This window comes from Protopterus annectens, chromosome 3.part0, assembly GCF_019279795.1.
Source record: "Protopterus annectens isolate FY-2018-M chromosome 3.part0, PAN1.0, whole genome shotgun sequence".
Taxonomy (NCBI): domain Eukaryota; kingdom Metazoa; phylum Chordata; order Ceratodontiformes; family Protopteridae; genus Protopterus; species Protopterus annectens.
The window spans coordinates 1,203,192,503-1,203,209,282 of record NC_056731.1 but is presented as its reverse complement, the minus strand read 5'-3'; positions in this window follow the sequence as shown (position 1 = coordinate 1,203,209,282).

Below are 16,780 nucleotides of genomic sequence, written 5' to 3'. Positions count from 1 at the left end.
TGACTAGAGATCACTGAAGAGATTATAGTGACTGTATATACATGGTTGAAATGCATTGAATTAATTGTAAAGTACTGACGTGTCAAAGATGTTTTGTTGGCTCAGCACTTGGAGATTTGTGAGTGTTACTGAATAATTAAAAATGTCAGTATTATAAATATAAAACAGCGGTAGTGGCTAGGGAAAGGATAAATCTGTTAGAAGACTGATTGGTTTATTGTTCTGAATATGTTAAGGATAGTTAGCAGGCATTACTATAGAATATATTTACATGGTTGGACTGAGATTTTGCATTGTATATAATTATGGAGTTGATATCATCTACCTTTTTGTATGAGGATGACAGGCATGCTTTCATTGTTGTGTTGACTGAATGATGACTACGTCAGAAGTTGTTTTGGCTATGACTGTGGCCAGTATTTTTATATGCTATAATGATGTAGATCATGGGATCAAGGCAAAGAAAGGACAACTTCACCCATGAGAAAAATAGTATCCTCGTGGCAATCCTCAGGACACATAGCAAACATTTGCCTGATAAAGGGAGACCCAAACAAACAGAAATAGTAAAAGCTTAGAATCAATTTGTAATATATTTTAATGCAATCGGTGGAAGAATCCATCCATTAACACATTACACGAAGAGGACAAATAATATGATAGGACATGTTTGAAGCAAGGTGAGGCAGAATGCAATTCACAGTTCCATTTCTGGAGGGTGGGGTCCATCAATTATCTGTTTAAAACCAGATGAGGAATACCTCCTCTTCATCCATGGGGATGACTATGACACAGAAGTTGATGTAACTGGAATAATAAGAGGTGGTGTAGGTACTGGTGATTACCAACGTCAGAAGCAGCAATACTTGTCTGCTCAAGAAGGTTGGTTTAAAAACATTAACATATACTTATACATAGAATTGAATGCTGATGTGGAATATTTGCATTAAACACATGATTACTATTAATAGGTGAACCCTCACCATCTACGCAGAATAACAGTGAAGGTAGTGTGCATGGTGAGTCTCCCCCATACCTTCTTACTAAGTATACAGCAGTGTATGCTATTTATTTATTAGTAATATTTTAATTTTTTACAGGATCAGCTGCAAAACCAAATGGTTCTACTATACAAATAAGTTTGGCATATAGCAGCAGCAGAATACCTGTTGAAGATTATGGTAATGTTGATGATAACAATGTTATATTTATGAATCAGCCTGTGTAAAATGGCACATAGTTCTCAAGTTTACTGGCAGGATGTCATATCCCACATCATGTTAGTAACTCTGCAGGAAGTGACAGGGCATCACAAAGTCAAGTACATGTTGACATTACACTCACATTTGTACAGGAGGAGAACCCATTCACCCCTTAGACCAGTATCTCAAACCCAGATGAACACTTTCAGGATGATGGTAGACATTCAGAGGTAACAGTGTCCAGAGTGACACCTTTACAATGTGGAGCCAGGCTCAGACATTTGTCACAGCTGCAGCAAATGTGCTGTGACATTGTTAGGGATCTGAACAATTCCACAGATTGTCAAATAGAAATGGTCAAAGTCCTCAAATATATAATTGAGGATGTCCATCACTACATGGAAATGGCAGAGAGGAGAGATAATGCCATGGTGGCACACCAGGCATTAGTGAATGCCTCCATTGGCACACTAGTGAGGACTTACCACACTCAAGCAGGAGTCAGTCTTGGAAGGAGAAGAGGACAGGGTACTGCCTGTACAAGTGGGGGCAGATCACATGAGATTAGAAGCACTTCTCAAGAAAGTGCTGCAATTAGTAGGGGGAACAAGCACAACAGATTTAATGTAGGCCAAGTCACCATTCATCTACACCAAGCAGAACCTCATATTCAAGGTCATGGCCCTGCAGCACATTGAAAACAATGTCTGGAGGATCACAGGCCTCAAGTAGGTCGCAACATCAGACCAACTCACCATCCATCTCTCATGACAGCCCCTCTTCAAAATCACTTGCACTATCACCTAGCCTATTTTAGGAGATGTGCATGACACACTTGACCTTGACTTATTATGATTCAAGTGTGATATTTCTGTTACTTACAATATGACCTTCAAAGAAACAGGTTGATGTTTTACTCGAAGGTGAATGCATTATTAAAAATTAGACTGCTTAGGACACTTTGCAGCTGTATGCATTTCATTCCTGTAATGGTATTGCTTAAAACTTTATTGATCTAGGGAGAGAAAGCTGTATGTCATAGCATAAGATTGTAATGATTAATACCATATATGCATTGACATTGTTACTGCTGGCAGTTGCATACAACTTAAAAACAGTAATACCACAAGTTTTCAGGGAAACATTAATAGGAAAATTACAGATTAAAATGAGTATCCTGCCATGTAAATAAGCACTGCTGCCACCATATCTTTACAGCTCCTCAAATGATATTTTTTGTCTCTGAGGCCCCATATTATAGTGTATGACAAAATAAAATAATCAGATGAGCAGTCCCTCAAAAGGCAACATAATTCAAACAGAGAACATTGCATAATATAAAAAAAGAATTAACACTTTTTAATAATTCTATTACTTCAGGGCTTTCTGTATGTTCATAGTTAGGTACACTACCTGACCAGAATTTATTGTGCAAAACAGATAAAAATGTGGTTATTAGTTATATGTTGCTTTATGATGACACATGCATAACTTTTACAGGCAGTAATATGATTGCCTGTTATGAAATAAGAAAAATAATTATTATTTGAAGATGAGAATGAATGTTAGATGAACCATGACAACAGACCATGCACTACACAGTATAGTCCACAGATGCCACTACATGCATCAGTTATGCCCTACTTGTTTTTTACAAGAAAAGAAACACTGACCTGAATGCAATGGTTAATAGTTCTGGACAAAATGCCACCTATTTACCTGCACAGCCATATGCCATGCACCAGCCTACCACATGGGGTCCCTTACTACTGCTGCTGGCTGGTCACCATTAGGCATAGTAGGACTGGAACTGGGAGCTGCGGTGATAACATGGGTCACTTCACCTCTAGACCAGTGCTCATGTTGTGCAAAATGCAACATGCAGTAAACATCCTGCATGTAGTAGATGAATCATACTGAAGGGCACTGCCAGACTCATCCAAATCTAAAATGACTCTTCAAGAGGCCAAAGACCCACAATGAAAATGTGAGTCTGGGATAGGGCTGTATTAAAATTCTTTTTTGCAGCTTCACTTGGATTTTTCACTGGTGCCATTACCCATGGCTCCACTGGATATACAGCATAATCTGGAAAAAACAAAAAGATTGAGAGAGAGAAGGGGGGGGGGGGGCAAAACAAAGACTAACTTGTTTAGTATTCAAAAATACATTTCACCATTAATAACTAATTAAATAAAATATTTAAAAGAGAAAATGTATTTTTTACACTTACCAGCAGCATAACCACTGGGCATCCTGCCATGTAGGAAATGCTGGTAGACTGAGCTAGAGTGTCAGATACGGGAAACATGTGCACTGCCAGGATACTGGGCAGAGACACAAGTGCATCACACACTACCTGGCAATTGATGGAATGGTAGCCCTTCCTACTGCAGTACCACTCCCCCTGTGGACCAGATGGGGTCTTAATTGCAACATGGTTGCTCTTTATTGCATCAAGTAGTCCTGGCTCTATCCTTAGGTGACACTGGAAAATAGTGTAGCGAGCCACAAGTGCTAAGAGTACATCCATGAAGTGCTACGATATCCTCAAGGCAGAAGCCTGTGACACAACTGGCATGTCCACAATCTGTCTCTGGAAGGTCCCAGTGACAAGTATAGTTAGGGCTGTACAGGAATAATAAGTCCACACATTCCTCCAGTACCTCTATGATGGCCATACATGCTCACTAAGACCCTTATAATATCCCTGTCCACAATAACCCTATCAAGAATTTCCAGGTAATCCAATTTATAGCATGTTATTCTCTGTTTATACAGTAGCTCTGCCTTCTTGGAAAGCAAGCACCACTGGGCACAAGTGGTTTTGGTTCAGCCAAGATAAGCAGCTCACAGCAAGAAATAGCAAAGCTAGCAGCAAGCGGCAGCATCTTCACAGATTGCAAAGTAAATAGAATAAGGGAGACTGTTGCTTATATAATGTATCTGTAGAGGATGTGGAAGAGTGGGAAAAATTTACTATGAATTATAAATAGGTGAGAGAATGCTTCATTAGCATACACGGTTCTATATCATTTCTTATTTGCATTTCATTTTGACTTCATTTGCTTATGTTTGTTCATGACCATTGCTTGTTATTGTAAGTAGCTTCTATGGATGGTGGTTTTGCTGTGCTCATTCAAGGGTAGCACGGATAGCCTTAATGCATTTGCATTATGACCATTAATACCGCCCTCTAATCTGCTTGTGAAATCCAAAATTTGACAAGACCATAAGGTGAACATTTGCAAAGTATTACCTTTTAGCTAAAACTGTTATTTTTATGTCATAAAATTACGTTATGCAGGATGATCTGATGATATACCAGTTAGAATGTTGTGTGTACAAAATATATAAAGTGTTTTTTGGTTTGTTTGCTTTTTTCTGTGAAGTTATTTGGTAAGATAAAAAAAATCAATTATACCTGAAAGGAATTTTGCACAACTTTAATTTCATCAGTAGTGGTCACTACTTTTAATCTTCCTGGAAATGAAAATATGCACTGTCCTTTTCTTGAAGCAACCTGAAAAAAATGAGAATGTAAAGTATTTCCTCAGTTACTTGATTTTCTTAAATTACTTTGATCTGATGAAGCTAATGCTGTACGGAACAAAACTAGACAATATGTTTGTTGTACTGATTTGTGTTTAGTTGTTTTTTACTTAACATGCATTGTTTACTAGGTTAAACGGTAACTGTTGAGAAAGAAGTTTCTCAAAGCTTGGTGTAAAAGGGACAGACTCACATCCATGCACTTCCTCAAGTCACTTACCCTTTAACCAGTTCATTACCCCACATATTCTTTTACACTATTGGAAGCACAGAATATCATATCATTCACCAAATGTGTCAGACTAGGAGAGATCAACAGTTGATGATGCTTCACTGCCACCACCAAAGAGATAAATGTTCAGAATATTGAAGCCAGATGTTTCCATTTTACTCTGCTTGCAGTCAGTTTCATTTGTGTCATAATTTACTAATACTATACTCATATGAGGAAATAAAATGCTGTGCTAGAACTCCCCAGTATAGAATTTCCTAATACCTCCATGTTCGGCTTGCAAAATAACAAGAGTTATTAGACATTACCCCTTGTTTCCACAGAAGTTCTCATTCCCCATCTGTACTGAGCAGTTGTCAGGTACCTAACCATTCAGCTTGTTGCCCCTAGCACTGATCCGCTACCATCAGGACTTTGAGAGAGTGGATCATGGGCAGCTTAGGTCAAAATTTGTCCCAATGACAGTCCCTCTTAATATCTCATCCCTGCCACCATTTCTTCCAGAAACAGCTGTACCACGCACTACATTTGCATGTTTTTATCAATAGAACATTTCTGTAGGAACAAATTGCATCTTGGTTACAGGCTACAATGCATTCCTCTATAAGGATTGCATTTTGAAGGAAGGGTCAGTAAGGTTATTGTATTGTTTATGACCCAAAATGTTTTTCTCTGCTTACATTATAATATCTCTAGTCAGTAAATGTGCAGTGGCACACATTACATGTTTTCATATCCCACTGGCAATGCACTTATACAGGTGTGTGACCCAAGATTTTGTTGTGGGGGTTGAGACTGCATTTCGGTCACTCACTTTAGGAAAACCAAGTAAAACAACCATGTGGAATGGAGAGCTGCCCACTGTTCACTCATTTGACTCCATCCTCCTGCCTCACTGTCCATGTCCATGGAGATAGATGAGCATTGTCCAAAGGGCAATATACGAAAATATATCATAACAAGCCCTACAGGTAAAATGAATTTTTATACTGTGCTTGCTGAACTCTAGAAAAAGTAATCTTTTTTTTAACCAACCTTAAGAAATGATGTTCATGAAACATTTAACAGTCATTGAGGTTAGTTTCCAAAGGGGCAGCAGAGATTTTCTCTTTTGGGCAAAACTGTAAAATATCATTGCAGTACTTAATCCCATGCCTCACTGAAGGTACATTTTGTATTAGAAGTAAAAATATTAAAAGGTCTTCAAAGTATCAAAAGATGTGAATACAATTTTTAAACACCAGAGACAAAATGCTATTTAAAACTACTGTAGCATTTAAAGCACTTTGCTGCAGACTGTGATGACAGTAATTGGAAATGGCTGGCTGGTTTTCTGTGGCCGTCAAGGGACTAAGCACAGTACCTGACGCATTTATACTGATGTACTATTTGCTTGTTTTACTACAGTACTTCATAAAGCAACAATCATCTGTCAAGGAAGGCCACTAACGTGGATATAAAGGAACTGAAACATTACTGGTTAATAGTGCTCATTCACTAGGAAGGCAAAAAATGCCACTGCTATTAATTTAGAACTTCTCATAATAATTTCCAGTTTTATTGGAGACTGAGCCAAAGTTTGAGAATAAATTAGGGATATCTCTTAAAAATCAGAACAGTTGAGAGTTTCTATGAGGAAGTGAAAAGTGAAAATGAAAGAAATGATTCTTCATAGCATTCAAATTACTTTTAAGGCAAATAGCCACAGAAAGCAAGTGTGTGTGCATGTACGCGCACACGCGAGCGCGCACGTATGTGTGTGTGTGTGTGTGTGTGTGTGTGTGTGTGTGTGTGTGTGTGTGTGTGTGTGTGTGTGTGTGTGCGTGCGTGCATGTGTGTGTGCGTGCGTGTGTATGAGCCTGTCCATATGTACATGTGCGGATGCATGTGTGTGTGTCTGTATGTATATGCATCTGTCTGCATATGTGTATGTGTGTAAGTATATGTGTGTTAGCATGGCAATTATTTGTCTTCATGGAAAGCAGGTGGCTTCCCAGCATTTGCAAATAAAAACATTGCATGACTGTTATACATGGAAAAAACAGATGCAGTGGTGGTTAAGCCCCGATAGTGAAAATAGTATTTCTAATAATAAAAACATGGCAATAGTTGTGGCTTTCAGTTAAGATGTAAATTGGAAGCTAACTTGATTCTAATTGCAAATCTAAAATGTCCCTGTGGTATGAAAAGAAACAGTCTGATACAAATATGACAAGCAGCAACTAGAACTGTTACATTTCTCTTCAAGGAAATGATTTTATTGTTAGTTAAAAAAAGGTGCTGTGGTGCAATTCTGACTTCTATGACTGTGAGAAATGAGGCTGAAAATGCACTGTTATGTCTGTCATGATGACATGCAATGTTATAGCATTCTATAGCACAGGACTGGCAATGATTAGCTGTATAACATCTGTCTGACAGCAGTGCTTTATCTGGATGGTAGTTAGCTACTGATAAAGAGGATAATGTCCATACATCAAATGCAGTGCACAGTGATGTCATAAGGGAGTATCATGGCACCATTCCGACCTACAGCTGTGCTTAATAAAGAGGCATCAGCTTGGCAGCTAGAGTGTATGCCAATGGCGACCTGTAATAGTCTGACCAAATCAGTCTGCAGCTTGGCTACTCATGGATACTGGCATGTAAAGTCCTGATGTCACCTAGGCATAAGGTGTGCCAAATCTGCTAAGAGAGGACAAAAAGCATGTAGTGTGTTGAGGTCTGATTATATTCTGGCTTCAAGTAATACACTCTATACATTCTCACAGTAAAGGAGTATCTCACCCAGGGTTCTACAAAATACAGAGGCCTTCTAGTAAACTACTAAGGTTAGAAACTCAGGGAATGCATGGCTGGGTTGCTAATGTTCCTTAAATCAATAGTTAAATGTACCTATAAATCTATGAACCTATAAAGATATAACAAGAGCAGAGCATCAGTGTGTATTACTACAGGGTGGTCATACATGGTACGCTGACAACGGTATGACAAATCACAGAAATACTGATGTGAATAGGGTGTCCCTGCAGTATCTTTGGGGTCCTTGATAGTACAGAATCATGCAGTGCTATGCTGGGACTCTTATAAATGGTAGTACCTAATGAGAAGCTCAGCACCTCATCCATTAATGGCCCATGACTTTAAATAACACACAACTGCAGATGCTCACCTGTATGCTCAATTAATGAAGTTATAATACTACAGCCACAACATAAGTAATGTGTGCTTATTAACCCTACATTTTTTATAATAATTCATGACTATGTCACTTGGGCAGCCCCCAAGTTATGTGACGTCATTCAGCATTTGGAGAAAGCCATGCATTATGATACTAAAGTAAACTGCATGCTGTAAACATGCATGTCTCCTGATAATTCCAAAACATGTTACTAATACAGACCTTATGACACCAGTAGTTTGTTTAATTTTTTAAAGTTTCATTTGATTCTGAGATGTAGTTCTTCATGAGGTAAGTCATCTCTGTTTGATCACATGAAAAATTGTAATTATACAGTTATAAAATAAACTTTTGAGCTGTAAAAGTAAATATAATTTAAGGTTGTCTCACTTTGTGGTGTTATACTTAAAGTAGGTAGACTGTGATACTTCTTTAAGGAAGTAATATGGAGGCATTGGTGGAGAATTCAAACTACAATATGGTTCCATTAGCCTCTGTGGATTGTGAGAGCAAGAGTGAAAGAATTGTGTTGGTAGAAAAGAAATACAGCAGTGTAACTGATTTATCATATGAAAAGGTTGTGATGATTGGGAAATGTTGTAACCATGCAAGTCTTTGGAATACACACAAAAAATGTGGAAAATAGAATTGAAAGGAGAAAGTTAAGGCAGAGGATTTATGGGTAGACAGGGATAGTATGGTAGGGAAAGGTGGATGGTAATTTGTGTGTTAAAGGTGTAAAAGTATTGTGGTATGTGGCAAGGTGAGAATACAGTGTAATTAAAGGTTGTAGGTGTTACAGTGTGGTTAAACAGGGAGGTAATTGAAGGAGTATATGAATAGGTATGAATGAGATGAGAGGTTGGAGAAGATGAGAGGGGAGTATTGGAGATTGCTGACTGAGGTATGAAGAATAGAGATAAGGAAGGGTACCAATGAGACATAAAACATTAGCGTGGAATAGAATAATGTATGATTCAGAGTATCTAAGTGGAAAAGCCAAAAAGTTTTGACAGCAAGATATGTTATTGTATAATGTGACATCTTTAAAAGATTATAATGTTATAGTATGTTTGATAAGAGGTTTTCAAGGATATGAAGTTATTGATATAATGCAATTCTTGAGGTAATAAATTCCAAAGATAGCTAAGAAGTAGCTAGGACACACTCAACTATTTTTGAGGGTCTTTACCATTATTTAGGTGACCTCAGTAGTCCATCAGTTTTGTATTTGAGCTGAAAAGAAGCAAGAGCGGGCATAGATTCATATTACAGTGGTTAAATCTGTTTGAAAATGACATCTAGAGTCTAGATTATTTTATTTAGTATGTCGCATGCATGTGTATTATCCATACTCTGTTCATGAAATGTAAGCGATGTTGAAATAGATGGGTTCCAGATTATAGAAAACTGCCTTATTCTGGTTGGCAATGCATAAAACTCAATGCAGCAGTTTGGCATAAGTAGTGAAGTGGCTATGATTATTCTTGAAGAAGAGGTTAGTGTTTTATATGGTATAGGGCTTCAAACCTTTTGAGAATATCTAGAACTATGTTGTTGACATGCTTTGAAAAAAATGTATCATCAGTTGTGACATCCAATTATTTGTAATGATACACGTTCTGCACCAGAGCTGTGTTTATAAAGATGGCAGTGGCATTGTCAAGATATTCAGTGCTATCTGCCCTTCCTGTGCACTTCTGTGCACTATTCCAGATATCAGGAATGGGAATGTGCAATCCCTGGAGAATACTATAATTCAGGTGTATGAAATGCACTATTCCCCAACAGCATGCTGCATGTGAATACAAAGATATATAATTTATGCGCATATCACTTAATACCAAACATTTTTTTCTGCAATTCATGTTTTATCAGATTGAGTTGATATGTTTAGACTGACAAAATTTGGCTTGACAAAAATCCTAACTTTAAATTTTACTTTTTATCATAATTTTTGGGGAGATTGCATGTTTTCTTGTTACTTCTATGGAGCTTAATCAGGTGCTGATTTTCTTCCACTTCAAAATTATTCTCATGTATCATATTTATCTTATTTTGATCAATGATGCAATTTAAAAGGGACTAAGGACCTGTACTGTTAGCCACCTAACAACCTCATAGAAAAATAAATTTGTATTTTCTTGGCTACATTGTCAAATGAAAATAATAATCCCTGATTCCCTTTAACTTCTCAAGAATTTAAGTTTTGTAGTCTTACTTTTTCAGCATACTATTCGACTTGGGAATTCAATGATTGCACCCAACTTGCAATTGTCTGCACGTTCATAGGTTCACAGGTGTGTACTAGGCTAATGTCCCTGGAGTCTTTACAAGCCTAGCCCCAAAATATTGCCCAGGCACCATGCCACCCATTGTTAGCTCACAGTGCCCCTATCCAATAGGGCAGCTGGAATGATCCCTGGAGAGAAGTTACTGTTATCCATCCACTCATCAAGATTTCTCTTGAAGAGGCCAGTGAGGTGCTCTGCTTGGCATGGATGGGAAGCTTATTCTAGAGTATGGGCAGTCTTTGGAAGATGAACCTGTCTCTCCAGCATGTTCTGTTAATTGTGGTAACAAGGTTGTGATCTCTGGAATGTGTGGTGTAGGGGGATTGGGATTTCTTTAAGTGTAGCATTTCAAGTAGGGCTGGGTCAGATATGGCTTTGTAAGTCAAGCGGAGATCACCTCTAACTAGACGATAAGAGACTGAGAAGAGCTGAAGTTTCTTGGGTCTGTCCATGTAGGACATGTGTTTAAGGCCTAGGATCCTTTTTGTGAGGAACTTTTGTGGCTTCTCCAGCTGTTGTAGGTGTCTTGTCAGGTACAGGCCAAATGGGGCATTATATTCGATGATTGGTATAATGAGGGATGAGTAGAGAGGGATGATGACCTCTTTCTTCCTGGATGTGAAACCATTGGTTATAAGAAGTGCCACATAGAAGGACTTTCTGACCCCAATGGCAATGTGGGGGTTGAAGGTAAGGTGGCTGTCAACCTGGGTGCCCAGATCTCTTATGGCCCCTTCAGTGGTGGGCTCCAATCAATGTGATAATTCATGGGAAATGAGTTTTTTCCAAAGGGAATGATAACGCATTTTTTGGCATTAATCTTCAACCCATGGTGCCGACACCAGTCATTGGTCTCAGAGAGTGTCTTTTGTAGGATGTCTGCATCACTTGGGGAGTTGATAATGACTCCTAGCTTGCAGTCATCAGCGAACTTGGTCAGCCAAAGTCCTTCTGTGTTGGCTTGGACTTCTGAGAAGTAGATGCCAAACAGGAGAGGGCCCAGGACCAAGCCCTGTGGGATTCCACTTGTGACTGGTCGACAGTCTGACTTGGAATCCACAACTTTCACTCTGTAGGTCCTGTCTGTGAGCCAATTTGCATCCCACCTAGTGATATAAGGATTGATGCCTAGTTTGGCAAATTTATTGATGATACCTGAGTGGGGAATGGTATCAAAGGCCTTGGCCAGGTCAAGATAGGTAGTATGCACTGCCTTACCCTCATCCACAGCCTTGACGACTTCCTCAAACAAGTCAACCAGGTTCAGCAGGCAGGATCTTCCCTTGACAAAGCCAAACTGTGTAGGGTCAAGAGTTTGGAGCCTCCCTATATCTTTGTTTAGCAGGTCCATGATGATGCGCTCCGTAGCTTTGCAGACCAGACTCGTCAGGTTAATGACGCAATAGTTCCCAGGGTCTGTAGTTGCTCCCCCTTTATGGAGCGGGATGACTGTAGCAGTGCTTTATTCATTAGGGACATAGCCTGAGGTAAGGCTGTGACTGAACAGGGCACACAGACATGGTGCCAGTTCATTTGGTAGCTTATGTTGGACGCAGCCAGGGATATTATCAGGTCCCATGGACACTGTATTCTTGGCTCTATGTTTTCTTATTATTTCTATGGCAGTCATCTGCAAATTTGGTCAGAAAAATATTTTAAAAGTATTACTGTAACATTCATAGGCCTACTGCATTCTGCACATCACAGATCCATATCGGAAGTTTGAAACTTGATATTGCAAGTCCAAAAACAATGACAATTTTTGCATGGTTTAATACAAGTAATAGTAACCACCTAAAGTTGCAGTTATACACCAAGCAATGATTTTTTTTTACCCTTACCCCTAAATGTGGGATCAAAGCCCCATACATCTCTGCTACTTATATACATTAAATCTCAGATTGCTGTACCTCAAAAAAAGAGGAAATACTCTAAGATATAGAAATTTTGGAGTTTGTACATATTTCCCAGTGACTGCAATTAAATTCTTAATGTTCCAAGGATCACAGCTGTGATTCTTGAATATACTATACAATAGGAGCTTCTACTATTTTATTTTACTTGAGACTAAGGCATATAAGCAGCATTTCCACATAATCTATAGTGAACTGCATTTTCTCTCAAAAATAAAAACTTTGTTTCCATACAGACCTAAGAAACTTGATGGGAACTGAGCTTTTAAGTTTGATATCTTAACTGCATTTGGTCTACATGCAGTTTTTTTGACACCTGTTTAATCCACTGTATTTGGTTGATATATGCAGATGGTTGACTGGTGTGGGAGATCAGCAATCCCCAAATAGGGGAATATTCCCTTTCCATGGAGATTATGTCAACTTAGAGTTACTATGTAAAATTACAAGGGATTTGGGGGGCATTATTATGGATGGTAATGTGTCAGCATTAAGCTTTTTGACCTTTTGCGGTTGGGATTCTGAGGTCCACACAAGTGAGTAGACCCATGTCCGTATATATATATATATATATATATATATATATATATATATATATATATATATATATATATATGTGTGTGTGTGTGTGTGTGTGTGTGTGTATGGGTCTATGTCAGATGATCAAGTTTTCAAAAACTCATATGCTTGAGATCATGTGATCGAATTTCTGAAAACTCAAACATAACCCCCAAAATCTACTTTTTACATTTTTCATGGGGGCATATATATATATATATATATATATATATATATATATATATATATATATGGGTCTACCTGATATGGCCGACAGCTCATATGATCGAAAACCAAAACACTGACACCAGAACACTGACAGCTCAAAACACTGAAAGCTCATTTGATCGACAGCTCATTTGGTCGACACATGAAACCAAAGGATTATGCCCTTCCCCCACTGTAGGGCGACCCTGGAGTAGGAATAATACGTTTGGGGGGATGTGGGGGGCGAAGCCCCCCACATTGTGTACATGAATGTAGTCAACTCAGTTCAATGTATTCATATGTATGTTTACAATTTATGACATATGTGGGGGCCTGTGCCCCCCACACCCCCCAATGTGGGGGGCTGTGCCCCCCACACCCCCCCAAACTTATTATTCCTACTCCAGGGTCACCCTACAGTGGGGGAAGGGCGTAATCCTTTGGTTTCATGTGTCAACCAAATGAGCTGTCGATCAAATGAGCTTTTAGTGTTTTGAGCTGTCAGTGTTCTGGTCTCAGTGTTTTCCATGTCGATCATATGAGCTGTCGACCATATCAGGTAGACCCATATATATATATATATATATATATATATATATATATATATATATATATATATATATATATACATGTATAAATTGTTATGTATATATAAGTGCAGTGTGTTCCTTATATTGAACATTTAGTTAGGGGTATTGTTTTGTCAAACTACTGGTTATCTCAGGATGCAGGCTTTTTTTTCGGGTTCACTATACCATGGGAAATGAAATGTTTCCCTTTCTCTACTGTTTTGTAGTCTCAAAGTTGGTATATATAATTTGCAGTAGGTGGTGGGGTTTCAGGGTGGATTACCCCTATATAAAATGTGCACATGTTCTGACCATGAGCAGATGCTGCTTAATGTGGAGAACAGCTTGGATTATTAGATATTCGATTAGCAATGTAAACTGATCATACCTTTTTAATAATCCTGAGGATTAATTAACAGTGCATATACATTGTGCACAGCTCTCTGATCATGCTGTGTTCAGCATAACTTGTACGCACTCTTTATGAGTCCCCAGGATTATATAGGTATAATCACCCCTCATCTCATTTAGGTGCTCCAGTCTTCTCATGTGCATCTGTCTCTAAGCTTAGATATTGTAAGGGTATATAGACATAGCAAGACCACTGTGTAATAGTTGCTGATGGCATCCAGTGCTCTTTAACACCATCTTCCCATCAGCAAAGAAGGTCAGGATTGCATCACCTCATGTCACTGTAAAGGTGACAGCATTGTTAGACTGTGCATAGGATGCCAGTTGCATGGGTGACAGCATGGGCTAAACTATCCTAGTTTTCAGTCTTTTAAAAAGGGCCTTTAGTCACCCTGCATTGTCTTATTGCTATAATCCTTATGGAGGTGGTAAAGAAATATCTTTGACTCTTCCTCATGCCACCTCTGTGCTCTAAAAGGAGCACTACCCTGTCCTTCTCCAGCCATGATGCTTCACCTTGAAAAATCCTAGGGAAAATGGCTTCTAATTCAGGTCTTGAATGTCCTACCTGCTGACCAGTGATAGACATTAGCTAGCATCTCATTTGCATAATAGATGACAGAATAGTATTATGGTTTGCAATGGCACTCTAAGGTATGAAACACTGCATCCCTGTGTATGGTGGTAAAAAATCAGGTTCTGCAGTAACTCCATTTAAAGAGGGTTATATGTGGAATTGCAAGTCTCCCCATAGATGCATGTAGTGGACCACGCATGCACAATGCTTCCTGCAGGGACCCAGGGGTGTGCACCACATTGAGTACATTTCTGCACAATGTTTACCAGATATGCTCATCATATGAAATTCAGCAATTCAGAAACAGTAATGAGGTGAGTCTTGATTAGCATATTCATTAAACTCAGCCAGATGAATCTGCCAGGTATAAGTGCAACAAGAAGTAACAAACCTTATTGCACTACAGAGTGATGCATTGAAGTTAAGAGTTTGATTCCACCCTAAGGTAACTTTGATAAACAATTTTTCTTCAGCCAAATATATCTGCATGTATAAGGTAGGTGCTACTAATTACAAATCCATTCATTTGTACTGTAGATGCTTTTAACTGCTATTCATCCTGTTGATTATAAGAGATGTAAGTTCAACCAAAATGCATTCATGGGTAGATAGCAAATTTCCAGCAAGTCCTCCATATCTTTTAGTCAATATGAAGCTTAATTAATTATGTCTGACTTACAGCATACAGGTGCATCAAGAATTCAACAGCCACCTTCACCTTCACAAGATATGATCATAGGGAATTAGTTTTTATCATGTTTAGAGTTGTAAAAATCTCCGTTGCATGTATAGCTGTCATAACTTAGCACTGGTTCTTTTGTGGCTTGGTTTAAATAGATGTGATTTTTTTTATTCAGCACTTGCCCTGTGGAATCAACCCTGCCTGATGCTCGAGGATATTGAGCCTCTGATAATGATGGTAAGGATAAGCTGACTGAATTTGTGGTACAGAGTGAATGCAAGACACATGGAATGTAACCACTACATCCCCAACACAAACCATGGACACAGACTCTATTCTTGTGGATATCCAGGCTATCCATACATCAGAAAGAGGACAGGTCAATGGGGACTTTATCAATCAGGAAAGTGTACTGGTCTCCAATATACAGATATTTGCATCTGTCCCACAAAATTCGTTGGCAAAAAGGCCCACACAGGAGGCTTGCCACTGCTGCTCACTGGATACAAGGTCACAGTCCTCTACCTAAAGTTGGTCTGGCAAAGGTCATGACCCAATGTATCTGCAGAGCCATCATGGAGGCACAGGCTAATGCCACCACAGCCATGGTGGAAATAGTGACAGTAATCCTGGATGTGAATAATGACCTACAGGAATGCACATCCTGTATCTGGGAATTTTTTGGCTAGACCAAATCACACATTGGAATTTGTAATATCTTCCCTGGCTCACTTGCTAGGGGTGAGGAATGGTCCATGGAGCTGGTTATCTGCTACATCCACAAATGTTAATCTCATGGCCATAGATGAGCAAGATCCCAGTCCTGCACTGCTATTGCTTCCATAGCAACATCTGTTGCCATCCATGTGGTCATGGCAATCATCATGCTGACACATCTGCTGGTAGTAGACATTGCTCAAGGTCACACAGCACACAAGTATCAAGCCAGGATCATGGTACATCTCCTATCAGAGCCAGTGCTCATGGGCTGGGTTGTGCATGGAGTCCTAAACCTCCTACAATGCATGCCCTGGACCTGTACAGTAGACCAGACTTTAATGCTGCAACTATTGCTTTGTCTGTGTCCCAGACTACCATTGCCCCAAGTACATCATACACCTCCACTAACCCTGGCCTTTCTCAATTTTAAATACCCCCTTACCACTACTGACATTTCACTTAGAAGCCCTTTGCACTTTCATACCCCTCAGCACTTACATTCACACACTTCTCTGTGGATGACATGCACTCCTGTACTCCCTTGTCCACCTATGCATATGATAACTGTGCCCTTCCCTTTGTGCATTGTTATTGGGTTGCCTGTGTCTGATGCACAGAATGGCCAGTCTAAACATGAGTAAACATAGGCTGGCAATAGTTTCAAATGCATCATTTTTATTGC